The 16,794-nt window shown below is 39.2% G+C and overlaps 1 pseudogene; it reads left to right on the forward strand.

Annotated features, from left to right (window-relative positions):
• The first annotated feature begins 16,399 nt into the window (after window positions 1–16,399).
• Window positions 16,400–16,794, forward strand: part of LOC100139328 (metalloendopeptidase OMA1, mitochondrial-like) — a 172,914-nt pseudogene continuing 172,519 nt past the window's right edge.

Genomic DNA, 16,794 nt, shown 5'->3' on the forward strand with positions numbered 1-16,794 from the left:
ATATAATTTGAAGCACAGAGTAGTTTCTCAATTGATGTCTGAATGTGCAGATGTTTTACAAAAGGAAATGACTGAATGAAAAGACCTTAAATGTTACAGAGCACAATGCTGCAAGTATCACTTTACTTAATAAATGAAATGAAAATGGGTATTAATTAGAAAAAATCTTTTTAGATTGTGGAGCTCTAGATTTAGAAACATACAAACATGAGAAATAGCCCACTCTTTTTTAAGTGAAAGTGAAAGTTGCTCAGTTGTGTCCGACTATTTGCAACCCTATAGACTGTAGCGCCCCCCAGGCTCCTCTGTCCATGGAATTCTCCAGGCAAGAATACTGGAGTGGGCTGCCATTCCTTTCTCCAGGGGATCTTCCCAACCCAGAGATCAAAGCTGAGTCTTGCACATTGCAGGCGTATTCTTTACCATCTGAACTACCAGGGAAGATTTTTTTCTTTAGATATCCACAAACACCTGTTTTTCTGAGTGTGGCCTCATTTCTTTCTGGGGTCTTTTTGGCTACATAGATAGCAGTGTTCTTAATAACCAGTTCAAAACATTGTGAGACTTATATCTGACTTACAGATAACTATAAGTTTCATGTGGGAAATCGTTTTTTACCTGTTTACTCTATGGTTACTACTTACAAGTGCTAGAACAGTCTCTCAAAGAACTTCTTAAGTTTTCTAAAGATGAATATGGTTTTAAATCAGAGCCACATAAAAACACAAATAAATGTTACTTGCACATTACCTTTAAAAGGACCTTCAACCAGCCCATTGGAAAAAAGTGTTCTTAGATGGTTTCCAAATTCCTCTTCTTTTCTCCCTCTTTTGTTGCTTATTTGTTTATATTTTTCTGTCTGCTTTTTAAGAGTTCTGTTGAAGTATAATTGATATACAAAGAACTGCACATATTTAATATGTATAATGAGATGAGTTTATGAATATGTACACACACAGTCCCAGCACTAAAATCAAGAGAATAGACAATCCAACACTTCCCAAAGTTTCCTTGCATCCTCTGATTTTCTTGTGTGCTAAAAATACTAACATGAGATCCACACGCTTGATAAATTTTGAGGTGCAGTGCTTAGTCTCTCAGTCATGTCAGACTCTTTGTGACCCCATGGACTGTAGCCTACCAGTCTCCTCTGTCCGTGAAATTCTCTGGCAAGAATGCTGGAGTTAGTTGCCATTTCCTTCTCCAGGGAAAAAAATCCCCAATTCAGGGATTGAACCCAGGTCTCCTGCATTGCAGTTAGATTCTTTATTGTCTGATCCACCAGGGAAGCCCAAGAATACTGGAATGGGTAGCCTATCCTTTCTTCAGGGGAACTTCCCAACTCAGAAATTGAACCGGGGTCTCCTGCATTGTAGGCGGATTCTTTACCGGCTGACCTATCCGGGAAGCCCATATGTAGCACAGCACTCTATTGCAGGCTATAGACTCATGTTGGACAGCGGATCTCCAGAATGTATCCGTCCTGCATAACTGTAACTTTATAGCATTGAATAGCAACTCACCATCTCTCCCACTCCCCAGCCCCTGGAAATCACTATCGCATTCCTCTTCTTATATTCAAATCCATCATGGTGAACACTAAAACAAGGTGACCTTCCTTTCACCAGGATCTACCTGCACTAGAGAGTAATAGTATTTGATGATTTTTAAAATTGGAGTGAACTTGCTTTACAACTGTGTCAGTTTCTGGTGTATAACATAGTGAATCAGCTATTGTATACAAACATCCCCTCCCTCTTGGACCTCCTTTCCATCCCACTCCCCCCATCCTATTCATCTAGGTCACCATAGAACACCGAGCTGAGCTTCCTGTGGACACTTTTTTTTCAATTATACCAAGTTCTTAACACTCTCCTATAAAGCAGGGACAACAGTACTTATCCTGTTCAGGATAAACCAGATGCGATCATGTTTGTATGAAACACTGAGGGGAGGAACTGAATACAGCCCTGTCATACTGGCTGGGACTAAACCACCTTACAGATTTTTCTCCTCAAATAGGTTTCTGAAAACTTTAAATTGCAGAGTTCAGGTGAGTAAACACAATTTCCACAACCTCTTATCCTGCAATCAAGTACGGGTAGTTATATATGAGCCTTGATTCACGACATTTCCTCTTTGGCTACAAAGGAGAGTGGGGGCTTCTGTCATCCAGGGTCTCCTGCATGCTTACGGATGGACAATTAGTGTTTCACAACTCCATATTGGTTTTGACGATTGGCTCCCAAAGTCTTTGGGGAATGTCTTGCCTGAAAGATGCTATACAAATTTAAGTTTGAAATCCACATTCTTCTCTTCTGTCTGTTAAAGCCTGCAGAGTCTGTGGTCGCATCAGGTTACCTGCCCTCCAGGGAAGGTAAATAACTATCCGGATGTGCCCATGTTCATGCAGAGTGTGTATTTTCTAGTTGCTAATTCATGCTCACTGTAGCTGAAAGGATCCCTGCCCTAGACAGCTTCCTTTGCTCCGAGGCCCTCAGGCTGAGAAGCCAGCCTAACATTTTGTTTTCTTTGTCTACACAAAATGAAAGCTTGCTAACTTAGATCAGACTGTGACCACTCTATTTCTGAAAGAATCTATTCATTACTCCCTGAGCCAGTGTTAATGTGGGAATTTCCCAGGAGGTAGAGCAAAAAGAAGCACTGATTCTTTTCTTTTCCTCTGCAGCCTTGGATCTGACACTTACTAGGATGTGACTGTGGTGAAGTCACTGAACTTTCAAGGGCCCCCATTTCCTCCTCCTCATTTTTAAATAGGAGCAAAATCATCCATCGAACAAATGTGGCCCAGTTGAAAACAAATTTTTGTAATTTACCAAAGCATAGAAAGGTGAAGTATGATTTTGCCTACCAGAATTTCTAAATCAACAAAACTTGTATATATCTAAAGATCAAACCAGCAGATTGGAGTAAAACAGGGTTCTTGAGAAAACAGTAAATGGACTCTGAATTTTTTTTTTTTTATATTTTAAATCTTTGAAGGTATTTGTCTAGTCACACTAGGCACACAGTATGAGTCATGTTCATTACTTGATTCCTATTTTAATTCTTTTCCCCCTCCAACCATTTCTCATTATTTTCTTTTATTTATATTGCAAGAAAGAGAAAGTGAAAGTCACTCAGTCATGTCCGACTCTTTGCGACCCCATACAGTCCATGGAATTCTCCAGGCTAGAATACTGAAGTGGGTGGCCTTTCCCTTCTCCAGGGGATCTTCCCAACCCAGGGATCAAACCCAAGTCTCCCACTCTGCCGGCAGATTCTTTACCAGCTGAGCCACAAAGGAAGCCCAAGAATACTGGAGTAGGTAGCCTATCCCTTCTCCAGCAGATCTTCCTGACCCAGGAATTAAACTGGGGTTTCCTGCATTGCAGGCAGATTCTTTACCAACTGAGCTATCAGGGAGGCCCCAAAGGTCAGCCCACTGCATTGGCTAGGAAATAACTTATAATAACAATTAGATGCTATTCTTTTAGTTGCAAATGGACAAAGATTTCAACAAGTTAGAGTGTTCAATGTTGTCCACAAAATACCTACTCTCAAACAGGGCTGATACCTGGTCAGGGACTGAGATCCTGCATGCTACATGTGGAGCAGACAACAGCAACAACAAAACAAACAAAAACTGAGAAATTGTTCAGAAGCCCACGATGTATATCCATGGTAGTCTCATTATCAACCAAAATATTTATACCTGGTATCTCTAGTTGATAATATAGGCGATTTTACCATTTAGTGGTTCTTGTTTCCTCTTCATATACTGGGGGAGCTTTCTTGCCTAATTTTTCTCTAATGATCATATATAATCATGTAATTAGAAAAGCAAATGGTCTACATTGATGATGCATTTTACATGAGGGTAATGTAACCAGTCAAGATGGTGAGATAGAAAGACAGTGTGAAAGGGCATTCCCTGAGCTGAATGATCATCCTGAGTGATAACTGATGGCATCATGGGGACAGTGATATGGGTGTTGACAGTATGTGTAGAATGACTGTACCAATAAGATGTGTTAATGAGCTAGGATTTGAGGATGGAACTCTCATGCCTCAAGTTTAAAAAGTTTGCTCTCTATAAAATCTGCCATTGATCACAAAACACTGTCTTGATATCCCTAAAACCCTTCTCTCATGGGCTATATTTGGTTTCTCACCACCTGACAAAGAATAATTTCGACCTCGATGGTAGATGTTTCTGCCAATTCTGAGCACTACAGGAAACAGCCAGGACTCTTCCTCTAAGGTGAGTTTTATGACAGAAAATTACGTGGCCTAAGAAGAATGCTAAAGCTGAAACTCCAGTACTTTGGCCACCTCATGCAAAGAGTTGACTCATTGGAAAAGATTCTGATGCTGGGAGGAATTGGGGGCAGGAGGAGAAGGGGACGATAGAGGATGAGATGGCTGGATGGCATCACTGACTCAATGGACGTGAGTCTGGATGAACTCTGAGAGTTGGTGATGGACAGGGAGGCCTGGCGTGCTTCGATTCATGGGGTTGCAAAGAGTCGGACACGACTGAGCGGCTGAACTGAACTGAACTGAAGAAGAAATATTACCTGTTTTGTATATGCACGTATCCATTTTGCCCAAACCTCACAACCCACTTGGAGCTGCAAGGATTCCCCGGAAGAAGGTCTGACTAACGGGCTGCTTTAACTCACAGGGAAAGGTTTTCACTTCATTTACGGCAAGCACCTGGTTTCTGTCTGGATTCGTGCTGCATTTTTCATTCCTATGTGGGAGAAACTAGTGCTGTGTGTGGCAGCACGGAGGCTGAGTTACTAGGAAGTACTTGGTTTCAGGTCCATTCACAACCGTTTATCCCAGCATAGGAAACCTGCCATGGTGAAGATGCTAACATTTAGGTGTTCTCCTGCTTTTGCTCCAGGATTTGTGAGGTTGTGAGAGGTGGGAGTGAGCTGGGCTGCTTGCGTGAAGAAAAGAGAAAATTCATAAGTTGATTTTCCTATTCCTTAGAAACACGGTAACAAGAATATAGCTTTATGTCCCATGTGAAATGGAAATCACCCATCCTACCAGACTACCATGTCTAAGGTAACACAGGACAGACCAGTACAGCAGGTTTTCTAGTATTCTTTTTTTTGAATAGATGCTTTAAATTTTTGCTGTTCAAGTTTGGGATCTTGGATTTTCAAAGTAACTTTCAAGTTCACCATACGTATCTTTATCTTTCTGACGTTCTTACTTAAATAAGTAAATTAGTGAATATATTAAAATTCTTCTGAAAGGATTGTTTTAAAGAGTAAATTAATGTATCCTTTTTGGCTTGTGATTATAGTTTCATTAGAATTCTCTTTATTTGTTCCTGGGGGATTTTCTCCTGGTCACCATATGAACCTGAAGCTTGCTTGTTTAGAAAGGACCGTGATTCTTAATGTTGTTGTTGTTTTTTTAAATCAAAAACAAATGACACGTAGCATGTGTGACTTCTTCCATGCTTTATCTTGTTTAATGTTTCTTTCTTCCTGTTAGATTAGAACTTCTTTGAGAATAGGGATATTTTTCTGTTTTAATCCTGGCACATAGTGAACACAGAATAAATGTATCTCTAATAAGAAGTTAAAATGCTTTTGAATGTAATGTGATAAATATAATGTATGTAGGTAGAAAGTGCTCCAGGAACCCAAGGGAGGAATAATTAACGAGGTGTAAAAGAGTCAGAACTTTCTTGAGTATCATTTTGGGCTCTGTTTTAACTCTAAGACTCAACCCCTTTGTGATGACAAAGGAAGTGCCCTCCTTTCCCAAGGACTCACAGGAAGAAACACAGCAAGTGGGGACTTGGTAGAACATTCCAGATCAACACGGTCCTGCTATTTTAAGTTTCCAGGAAGCAGCATGAGCTCACCTTCTGATTGGAAAAAGTGGCCTCAACAAAAAGAGAGGAGCCGCTATTCCAGATAAGCCTGGGGAAAAGTCTGTGAATGGAGCTAAAGAGTAACGTGGAAAATAAAAAGCAAATGGAAGAGTAGAAAGGAAGAGAGAGAGTAGAAAATGGCATTTATCTTGTTATTAGAATGTAAAATTTGAATTATGCACACACACATCCACACAAGCTTACACCAACGAGGTCAAAAAGAAGAAAATTCCCGTGAACAATTCACTCTGAAAGGCCTATGGAATGCAGTTTTCTGAGTGAAAATATGTTAGGGAATCTTACTTTGAGAAATTTACCTATAAGAGGATTCCACTTTGAAGTTTATAACAGTATTGTTGACTATAATCACCACATAAAAAGGAATTATAATTATATATGTGATGTGACAGAGGTGTTAGCTAATGCTACAGTGGGTGTTATATATCATATTACGATACATAAACATTTCAAAACAACACATTGTACACTTTGCACTTACACAGTGTTGTAAATTATATATCAATTTTTTTTTTTTTTTTTAAGAAAGAGTATTCTACATGATGCTTTGAAGGGAAGTTTCCTTAATGATATTGACTGGCTGTGAAAGTTTAGACAAGTCATTTGGACTAAACCCCAGCACAAAGGCCTGTGAGAAAAATAGAAAGGAGATAACAGATATCAATGTTACATTCTTTAAGACACTATAAAAATCAAGCTATTATTGTTTTCCAAACTGAATGCCATACCAAGGAAGCATAATATAGGGTAGATGTAAGTGGACGAAACATGATTTTTAATATTGCAGTTATGAGAAGGTGACTCAGAAAAACAAATTTGATTACACCAAATATTAGAGGATTAAGCCAGAATTAGAGTAATAGGGCACATGTATCCTGCAGAACTAGTTGCTTCAGAAATCATTAACAAATGGAAACATGCAATATACGATATGGGTCAAGTTGTTATAAGCAAATTGCATTAAAAGCAGGGACTATGCAAATGGCTGCATATTCTTTGTTGTTTTCTTCAGAGTTGATTGCAGTAAATTGGTCAGGAAGCTTTTTGAAATCTTTCCAAAGTCTGTTGCTATAATACCTTGTGTTGGAGATACTTAGCTGCTCTTGATTTCTTGTTGATTTTAGCAATCACTCTTTTGTTCATTAATTAATTTATTAATCCAACAAATAATTTATGAGTACTGTACTTATTATTTTGGTTTCAAGTTACAAAGATGAATATGCAAATATCTCCGCCCCCCATAATGTGCCCAATGTAATGAGAGGATCGGCAGAGTAATAAATGATTAGATTTTATTGTAAGATAAAAACAATATTGTTGACAACTTTGTCAGTGGTATGTAAAAAGCAATTTGAACAAAGGAATAAATTTTTTAGGTAGTTGAATGTAAAATGTGAAAGTTAGATTTCAGGAGCTTGGATTATAGAAAAGGGTGAATTGAGTGTCAGGAAATGTTGAAAGACTATCACCGTGATCTTCCTCTGTTAGTCCTGAAATTCTCAGAAAAATTGCTGAACTAGTGAAAAACCAAGAATGATTTTTGATGGACAGTGGTGAAGGGCCCTGTTTGTATCTCTGATGACTTGAAACTCAACTAAGATAGAAAGCAAGGAGGTCAGAACCCTAAAGCTGAGAGAAGCATGAAGAAATGTGAACTTCATGAGAAGTTCTTTCTGCCACGGCAGAACCTGAAACCAAAGGTGTGGGCTGCTTTTGCCAGATCTTGAAGCATTAGAAGGGCTCACAGCCAGTCATTGTAGTACAATGTGGTGGAGAATATTCGGAATATGAGGACACACAGGAGAGATTACCTAAGACTATTTTCTCACCTTATCAGGGACACATTTTTATTTGCTTTTTTTTTTAACTTTTTAAATTGAAATATAGTTGATTTATAATATTATATCAGTTTCAGGTTTATATAGAATAGTTAATGTTTTTATTGGCTATATTCCCTTTAAACTTATTATGAAATCATGGCTCTATCTCCCTGTGCTGAACAATGTATCCATGTTACTTATCTACTTCATACACAGTAGTTTGTATGTCTTTTTAAAATTTTATTTTTAATTGGGGGATAATTGCTTTACACTGTTGTATTGGTTTCTGTCATACTACAATGTGAATCAGCTATAAGGACACACGTATCCCTACCTCTTAAACCTCCCTTCCACCCCCACCCCATCCCATCCCTCTAGGTCATCATAGAGCACCGAGCTGAGCTCCCTGTGTTAAAGTGCAGCTTCCCACTAGCTATCTATTTTACACATGGTAGTGTATATATGGGGCTTCCCTGGTAGCTCAGCAGTAAAGAATCTGCCTGCAGTGCAGGAGATGCAGGTTTGATCCTTGGGTCAGGAAGATCCCCTGAAGGAGGGCATGACAACCCACTACAGTATTCTTGCCTGGAGAATCCCATGGACAGAGATGCTGGGTGAGCTACTGTCCATATGGTCACAAAGAGTTGGACACAAATGAAGTGACTGAGCATACATACACTCCAACAGTGTATATATGACCAGGGACACATCTTATATATCCATGTTATGTGTATTAACCATCCACAAAATAGTTCTAGTTTAAATTTGTTTCTCAATAAAAATTGCTATGCTGCTGCTGCTGCTAAGTCACTTCAGTCGTGTCCGACTCTGTGTGGCCCCATAGACGGCAGCCCACCAGGCTCTCCTGCCCCTGGGGTTCTCCAGGCAAGAACACTGGAGTGGGTTGCCAATTCCTTCTCCAATGCATGAAAGTGAAAAAGTGAAAGTGAAGTCATTCAGTCGTGTCTGACTCTTAGCGACCCCATGGACTTCAGCCCACCAGGCTCCTCCATCCATGGGATTTTCCAGGCAAGAGTACTGGAGTGGGGTGCCATTGCCTTCTCTGAAAAATTGCTATATTTTGTCATAAAACCAAATAATTAGCGTACTTCTACATATGTCAATACAAATGCTTCTGGGGCCATGAATAACATGTTATCTAAGACCATTAGCTGATCTTTTATAAGAATACCACCTTGAAGAGTGTTTGAAGAAGGGGACTGGAAGAAAAGAATAAAGGACACTAAGAGAAATGCAGAAAAGTTCTTGGCAGATTCATTTTGATATTTGGCAAAACTAATACAATTATGTAAAGTTTAAAAATAAAATAAAAATTTTATTTCTTTTTCTGCTCTGATTGCTGTGGCCAAAACTTCCAAAACTATGTTGAATAGTAATGGTGAAAGTGGGCACCCTTGTCTTGTTCCTGACTTTAGAGGAAATGGTTTCAATTTTTCACCATTGAGGATAATGTTTGCAGTGGGTTTGTCATATATAGCTTTTATTATGTTGAGGTATGTTCCTTCTATTCCTGCTTTCTGGAGAGTTTTTATCATAAATGGATGTTGAATTTTGTCAAAGGCTTTCTCTGCATCTATTGAGATAATCATATGGTTTTTATTTTTCAATTTGTTAATGTGGTGTATTACATTGATTGATTTGCGGATATTGAAGAATCCTTGCATCCCTGGGATAAAGCCCACTTGATCATGGTGTATGATCTTTTTAATGTGTTGTTGGATTCTGATTGCTAGAATTTTGTTAAGGATTTTTGCATCTATGTTCATCAGTGATATTGGCCTGTAGTTTTCTTTTTTTGTGGGATCTTTGTCAGGTTTTGGTATTAGGGTGATGGTGGCCTCATAGAATGAGTTTGGAAGTTTACCTTCCTCTGCAATTTTCTGGAAGAGTTTGAGCAGGATAGGTGTTAGCTCTTCTCTAAATTTTTGGTAGAATTCAGCTGTGAAGCCGTCTGGACCTGGGCTTTTGTTTGCTGGAAGATTTTTGATTACAGTTTCAATTTCCATGCTTGTGATGGGTCTGTTAAGATTTTCTATTTCTTCCTGGTCCAGTTTTGGAAAGTTGTACTTTTCTAAGAATTTGTCCATTTCTTCCACGTTGTCCATTTTATTGGCATATAATTGTTGATAGTAGTCTCTTATGATCCTTTGTATTTCTGTGTTGTCTGTTGTGATCTCTCCATTTTCGTTTCTAATTTTGTTGATTTGATTTTTCTCCCTTTGTTTCTTGATGAGTCTGGCTAATGGTTTGTCAATTTTATTTATCCTTTCAAAGAACCAGCTTTTGGTTTTGTTGATTTTTGCTATGGTCTCTTTTGTTTCTTTTGCATTTATTTCTGCTCTAATTTTTAAGATTTCTTTCCTTCTACTAACCCTGGGGTTCTTCATTTCTTCCTTTTCTAGTTGCTTTAGGTGTAGAGTTAGGTTATTTATTTGACTTTTTTCTTGTTTCTTGAGGTGTGCCTGTATTGCTATGAACTTTCCCCTTAGGACTGCTTTTACCGTGTCCCACAGGTTTTGGGTTGTTGTGTTTTCATTTTCATTCGTTTCTATGCAAATTTTGAATAGCCAAAGCGATCTTGAGAAAGAAGAATGGAACTGGAGGAATCAACCTACCTGACTTCAGGCTCTACTACAAAGCCACAGTTATCAAGACAGTATGGTACTGGCACAAAGACAGAAATATTGATCAATGGAATAAAATAGAAAGCCCAGAGATAAATCCACGCACATATGGACACCTTATCTTCGACAAAGGAGGCAAGAATATACAATGGATTAAAGACAATCTCTTTAACAAATGGTGCTGGGAAATCTGGTCAACCACTTGTAAAAGAATGAAACTGGACCACTTTCTAACACCATACACAAAAATAAACTCAAAATGGATTAAAGATCTAAACGTAAGACCAGAAACTATAAAACTCCTAGAGGAGAACATAGGCAAAACACTCTCCGACATACATCACAGCAGGATCCTCTATGACCCACCTCCCAGAATATTGGAAATAAAAGCAAAAATAAACAAATGGGACCTAATTAACCTTAAAAGCTTCTGCACATCAAAGGAAACTATTAGCAAGGTGAAAAGACAGCCTTCAGAATGGGAGAAAATAATAGCAAATGAAGCAACCGACAAACAACTAATCTCAAAAATATACAAGCAACTCCTACAGCTCAACTCCAGAAAAATAAACGACCCAATCAAAAAATGGGCCAAAGAACTAAATAGACATTTCTCCAAAAAAGACATACAGGTGGCTAACAAACACATGAAAAGATGCTCAACATCACTCATTATCAGAGAAATGCAAATCAAAACCACTATGAGGTACCATTTCACACCAGTCAGAATGGCTGCGATCCAAAAGTCTACAAATAATAAATGCTGGAGAGGGTGTGGAGAAAAGGGAACCCTCTTACACTGTTGGTGGGAATGCAAACTAGTACAGCCACTATGGAGAACAGTGTGGAGATTCCTTAAAAAACTGGAAATAGAACTGCCTTATGATCCAGCAATCCCACTGCTGGGCATACACACTGAGGAAACCAGAAGGGAAAGAGACACGTGTACCCCAATGTTCATCGCAGCACTGTTTATAATAGCCAAGACATGGAAGCAACCTAGATGTCCATCAGCAGATGAATGGATAAGAAAGCTGTGGTACATATACACAATGGAGTATTACTCAGCCATTCAAAAGAATACATTTGAATCAGTTCTAATGAGGTGGATGAAACTGGAGCCTATTATACAGAGTGAAGTAAGCCAGAAGGAAAAACATAAATACAGTATTCTAACGCATATATATGGAATTTAGAAAGATGGTAACAATAACCCTGTGTACGAGACAGCAAAAGAGACACTGATGTATAGAACAGTCTTATGGACTCTGTGGGAGAGGGAGAGGGTGGGAAGATTTGGGAGAATGACATTGTAACATGTAAAATATCATGTAAGAAACGAGTTGCCAGTCCAGGTTCGATGCACGATACTGGATGCTTGGGGCTAGTGCACTGGGACGACCCAGAGGGATGGTATGGGGAGGGAGGAGGGAGGAGGGTTCAGGATGGGGAACACATGTATACCTGTGGTGGATTCATTTTGATGTTTGGCAAAACTAATACAATTATGTAAAGTTTAAATAAAATAAAATAAAAAAAAAAAAAAATTTTAAAAAATGACCTAAAAAAAATATGTCTCACTCTGCAAAAAATAAATAAATAAATAAGGGTACCAGGGGAAGATCTGATGACATATCCAAGTCTCTTAGTTTTGGACTTCCCACTAATATGTATCAAGAGAATTTTAGGTAGAATGGGCAACCTTTATATTGGCAGTGTAATATTATTTTTCCAGTCACCCAAGTCCATGAAACTACTTTGCTACAAAGATAATTCCAGGAAGGTCATGATTATCTTCTCACTTTAAAAATTTTCCTTCGTGTGTGTGCGTGTGGAAGAAAGAAGGTATACAGATATATGAAAACTATGCTTCTGGTATTTTTGATCTATACAGGGAGCACTCTTCTATTTTACTTTGATTTTCCTACTTTGTCTTAATCCTTAGTCCCATTTCCTTATAAGAGAGGAAATGTATAATATTATGCAATGCGTGGATGCTCAATCATGTACTACTCTTTGCTACCCCATTTACTGTAGCCTGCCAGGATCCTCTGTCCATAGAATTTTCTGGGCAAGAATACTGGAGTGGGTTGCCATTTCCTACACCAGGGGATCTTCCCAAACAAGGGATCAAGCCTGCATCTCTGGCAGCTCCTGCATTGGCAGGTGGATTCTTTACCACTAGTGCCAACTGGGAAGACCATATATTATTATATGTGTCACTTATTATATCATTTATATTGTTATATACACAATATATTATATATGGATATATACATATATATATAAACATATACAATAATTTTTAAATTTTATTTCTCTATAGTTTTTGATATTTCTGAATAGTAGTATGATATACATTTCTTACTTACTTTCCACCCAGAATTATGTTTTTAGATTTATTACTTTACATACATCTGGTTTGCTTCTAAATTCTCAAAATATAACTAATACCATGGTCAATATGTTTTCCCTTGAAAGACTTTAACCTTTGATTTAGGAGTTTAATACTGTGCTTCAGGGCTTATGAATATTGATTTACACTAAATGTTGTGAGATTGATTACCAATTTGGTTGCTACATTTTACACTGCTACCAGCAGTGCAAAGAGATTCCTTGTCTTCTTAAATCCTTGCTGATATGTGGTGATAGCCAGCATCTCAATGCTTGCCCTTTGGTTGTGGGAACATGACATTTTCCTGCTGTATCCCTTCCTTCCCAACACAGAAGCCAGATTTTAGTGGATACTCATAAATGTATATCGAATACCATGAACAATTGAACAACACACATGTGACTGAAAGGTAAAACACTTCCATCTGAAATAAATACTTCTGTGGTTTTTTAAATATGATTTTAGTAAGCTTAAAGGATTTCAATACACAAGAAAGTTACATCTTTCTGAGCCAGCTTTTTGGAGCTCTCTGGCAGACGAGTTGAGTTTAGTGGAGGTCAATTGCCGTTCGGATCCAATATTTTATATGCTGTTGACTTTAACAGCTTAACATTTTTGCTAGGGTTTTTTTTTTTCCCCTTGATACATGAAATAATTATGATTTAGTGCCATATTTATGGCAGTGAAAATTCTGTGTATGTAGTAGACATACTTTTTTGGTTGTCTTCCTAATCCATGCCCCACTTTTCTAAGAAGTGACAGAAGGGTTGTTGTCTCTAAAAAGTGGCTACTACCAATTGGACCAGGTATGGACACAAAATCTAAGCAATGTATCTTTGTGATTTGGATATTAAAAGGTAGTTTCTAGCCAAAGGGAAGTCCCATAATTCCCCAAATCTCAATAGCTGATATAGACTAACAGAAGAGAAGGAGTGTTGAAGTTTAACTTGGCCTGTGAGTTCCATGTGGAACTCTTTCAGTCTTCTTCCAGTCAGAAACGAAGAAAAGAAGTCTTCTTCCACTTCTGAGCACGTGCAGCCATATCAATGTGGCAAGAGTAAGTGTTCCGCTGCATAGAGCTGCCCAGAGAATAAATGTTGTGTTTTTTTTTTCTTATGAGGCTAACTTAGCATATCTGTGTTCTCAACAGTTGCCCTCCTATCCATGCTAAATATTAAAAAGTCATCCCTTCAACGTTGTTAAGAGGCCATGCTGATAAACCGGCTAATTTAGGCAATAGTCTAAGGATTCTCCACAAGGACAGGCATTTAATGGTTGTGTGTAAACTTGGGAAGCCTAGGTGAAAAAAATTTTAGCTCAGAGTTTCCTCAGGATAAACTAAATTAATTAGATTTTACCCTAGGAGTACAAAATCTAGACATACTAGTTTTAATTAGTCTCCAAAAGCAGTGTGACTTGGGTGTAAGACAATTAAGGAGCTATAAGATGTCCAACGGAGAAGGCAATGGCACCCCACTCCAGTACTCTTGCCTGAAAATCCCATGGATGGAGGAGCCTGTTAGGCTGCAGTCCATGGGGTCGAGAACAGTCGGACATGACTGAGCGACTTCACTTTCACTTTTCACTTTCATGCATTGGAGAAGGAAATGGCAACCCACTCCATGGTTCTTGCCTGGAGAATCCCAGGGATGGGGGGAGCCTGGTGGGCTGCCGTCTATGGGGTCGCACAGAGTCGGACACGACTAAAGCGACTTAGCAGCAGCAGCAGCAGCAAGATGTCCAAGTTCACCAGAGAACATGGAAAATATAAAAGTAGATTTTAGAAACGGAACCTATACATATATATATGGGCTTCTCTGGTGACTTAGTCAGTAAAGAGTCTGCCTGCATTGTAGGAGACCTGGGTTCAATTCTTGGCTTGGGAAGATCCCCTAGAGAATGAAATGGCAACCCACTCCAGTATTCTTGCCTGGAAAATCCCATGTACGAGGAGTCTGGTGGGTTACAGTCCATGGGGTCGCAAAGAGTTGGACATGACTGAGTGACTAACACTCGCTCATATGTGTGTGTGTGTGTGTGTGTGTGTGTGTGTGTGTGTGTGTGGAATGGCAGATGTCTTGGCCAGTTGTCAGGAGTCCTAGAAACAGAAAAACTGGAAGATCAGGGAAAAGGAGGTCTGAAGGAGAGGCATTTGGTAGTAGTCACATATGTGGAAATATTTGTATCACAAGTTAATGCCACCAGAGATCAAGGACTGTTTAACAGAAATAATCAAGCAGATGTAATGACTGAACCTGCTGCTGACTAAAACTGCCATTCTCTGTCACTGGCCACCCTGGTGCCAGCACAATAGACATATGAAAAGAGGGGCTATTTGGAAACAGATAGAGGTTGTGCATGTGGCCCCAAATATGAGTTCCCATTCACAAAAGACTGATTTAGCTGTTGTCCCTGGAAAGTGTCCAGCCAGTCAGCAGCAGAGACCGATGCAGAATCTCTAATACTGCATCACTCCTTCGAGAGATCAGCCCCAAACATGAGGGCAAGTTGACTCCATTGGGTTTCTTCCACCCTGGAAGGAGCAATGACTTATTTCCATTGACTGGGATAGGATAAATATTGCCTTTAATACCCTTAGTTTACTTTTGCTACCCCAGAACCTCAATTGACATTATTTCAGGGTTAGCAAGGTATTTGAACCACCAACACTGGATCCCACATACTACTATAACAGACCACAGAACCGATTCTGTAACAAAAGGAGAGGTAATGAGTACTTAACAATGGAATTCAGTGTTCCTACTATCTGTTGCACTGCCTGTAAGTCTTTGGCCTGATAGAATTGTGGAATGACCTGTTGAAGGCACAGATGAGCACCAGCAATAAAGCTTTGTGAGGAAAGAGAGCCATCCTCCTGGATTAATATGTACATTAACTTTCCATGATACTGTGCCTCCACCCTATGCAATGCATAGGTCTAGGAACCAAGATGTAGAAGTAGGAATGGACCCATTTATCATGATTCCAATTAGTCGCTTAAGGAATAACTTGTGTTTCTATACCCACAAATGTGAGCTCTCTAGTTTCTGGGCTTAGAGGTCCTGGTTCTTAAAGGAAGAATGTACTAGATAAAAGAGCAATGTGAAAGTGTTAGTTGCTCAGGCATATCTGACTCTTTGCAACTCCATGGACTATAGCTTGCCAGGCTTCTCTATCCATTGAATTATCCAGGCAAGAGTACTGGAGTGGGTAGACATTCCCTTCTCTGGGGGATCTTTCTGACCTTTTGATCTTTCTGATCAAACCCTGGTCTCCTGCATTACAGGCAGATTCTTTACTGTCTGAGCTACCAAACAGCAAAAGTCCTATTTAAATTTAAGCTGTAGCTTCTGCCTGAGTTTTGGGGACTTTTAGTGAATAGCATACAAGAAGAGACGTCACCATTCTAACAAGGAGGAATGTGTTTGTCAAAGAAGTGATCCATGCCGGTTCTCTTGTCATATCCTTGGCCAATTTTTATTACAAGTGAAAGAGTGCAGTAGTTGCAGCTTGAGAATAGCATGGTGACCAGAGGCTCATATCCTTCAGGGATAAGATCCTGTGTCACACCACCAGGTAAGCCATCTAGATTCTATTAGAGACACTAGCTGAGGAGAAGATGTATCTAGAATTGATGAGAGAAGGATATAATGAGTATCATGATGCCAGCTTCAATGGTTCAAGGAAGTCTACTGGGAGAAGACACCTGTACTTGGCTCTGCTCAACTTGTTTTTATATGTTTCCTCCATCAAGAGACCAGCCAGTCTCCTGGAGGAGCTACTCTGGGACTTATCTGAAGAGGTGGATCTAGATGATGCCGAGAGTACAGTATCGTGTTCTCATCCACATTTCCCAGACCAAGCCTGCAGATTTAAGAGACGTATTCCCCAGATGCTGGGAGTGCAGCTGGATGACAGCCCTAACCTGTTAATTCTCCCTGGAAGTTGCCTGGTTTAAAAAGTATACGAGACAGCAAAAGAGACACTGATGTATAGAACAGTCTTATGGACTCT

Source organism: Bos taurus, chromosome 14, assembly GCF_002263795.3.
Source record: "Bos taurus isolate L1 Dominette 01449 registration number 42190680 breed Hereford chromosome 14, ARS-UCD2.0, whole genome shotgun sequence".
Classification (NCBI taxonomy): domain Eukaryota; kingdom Metazoa; phylum Chordata; class Mammalia; order Artiodactyla; family Bovidae; genus Bos; species Bos taurus.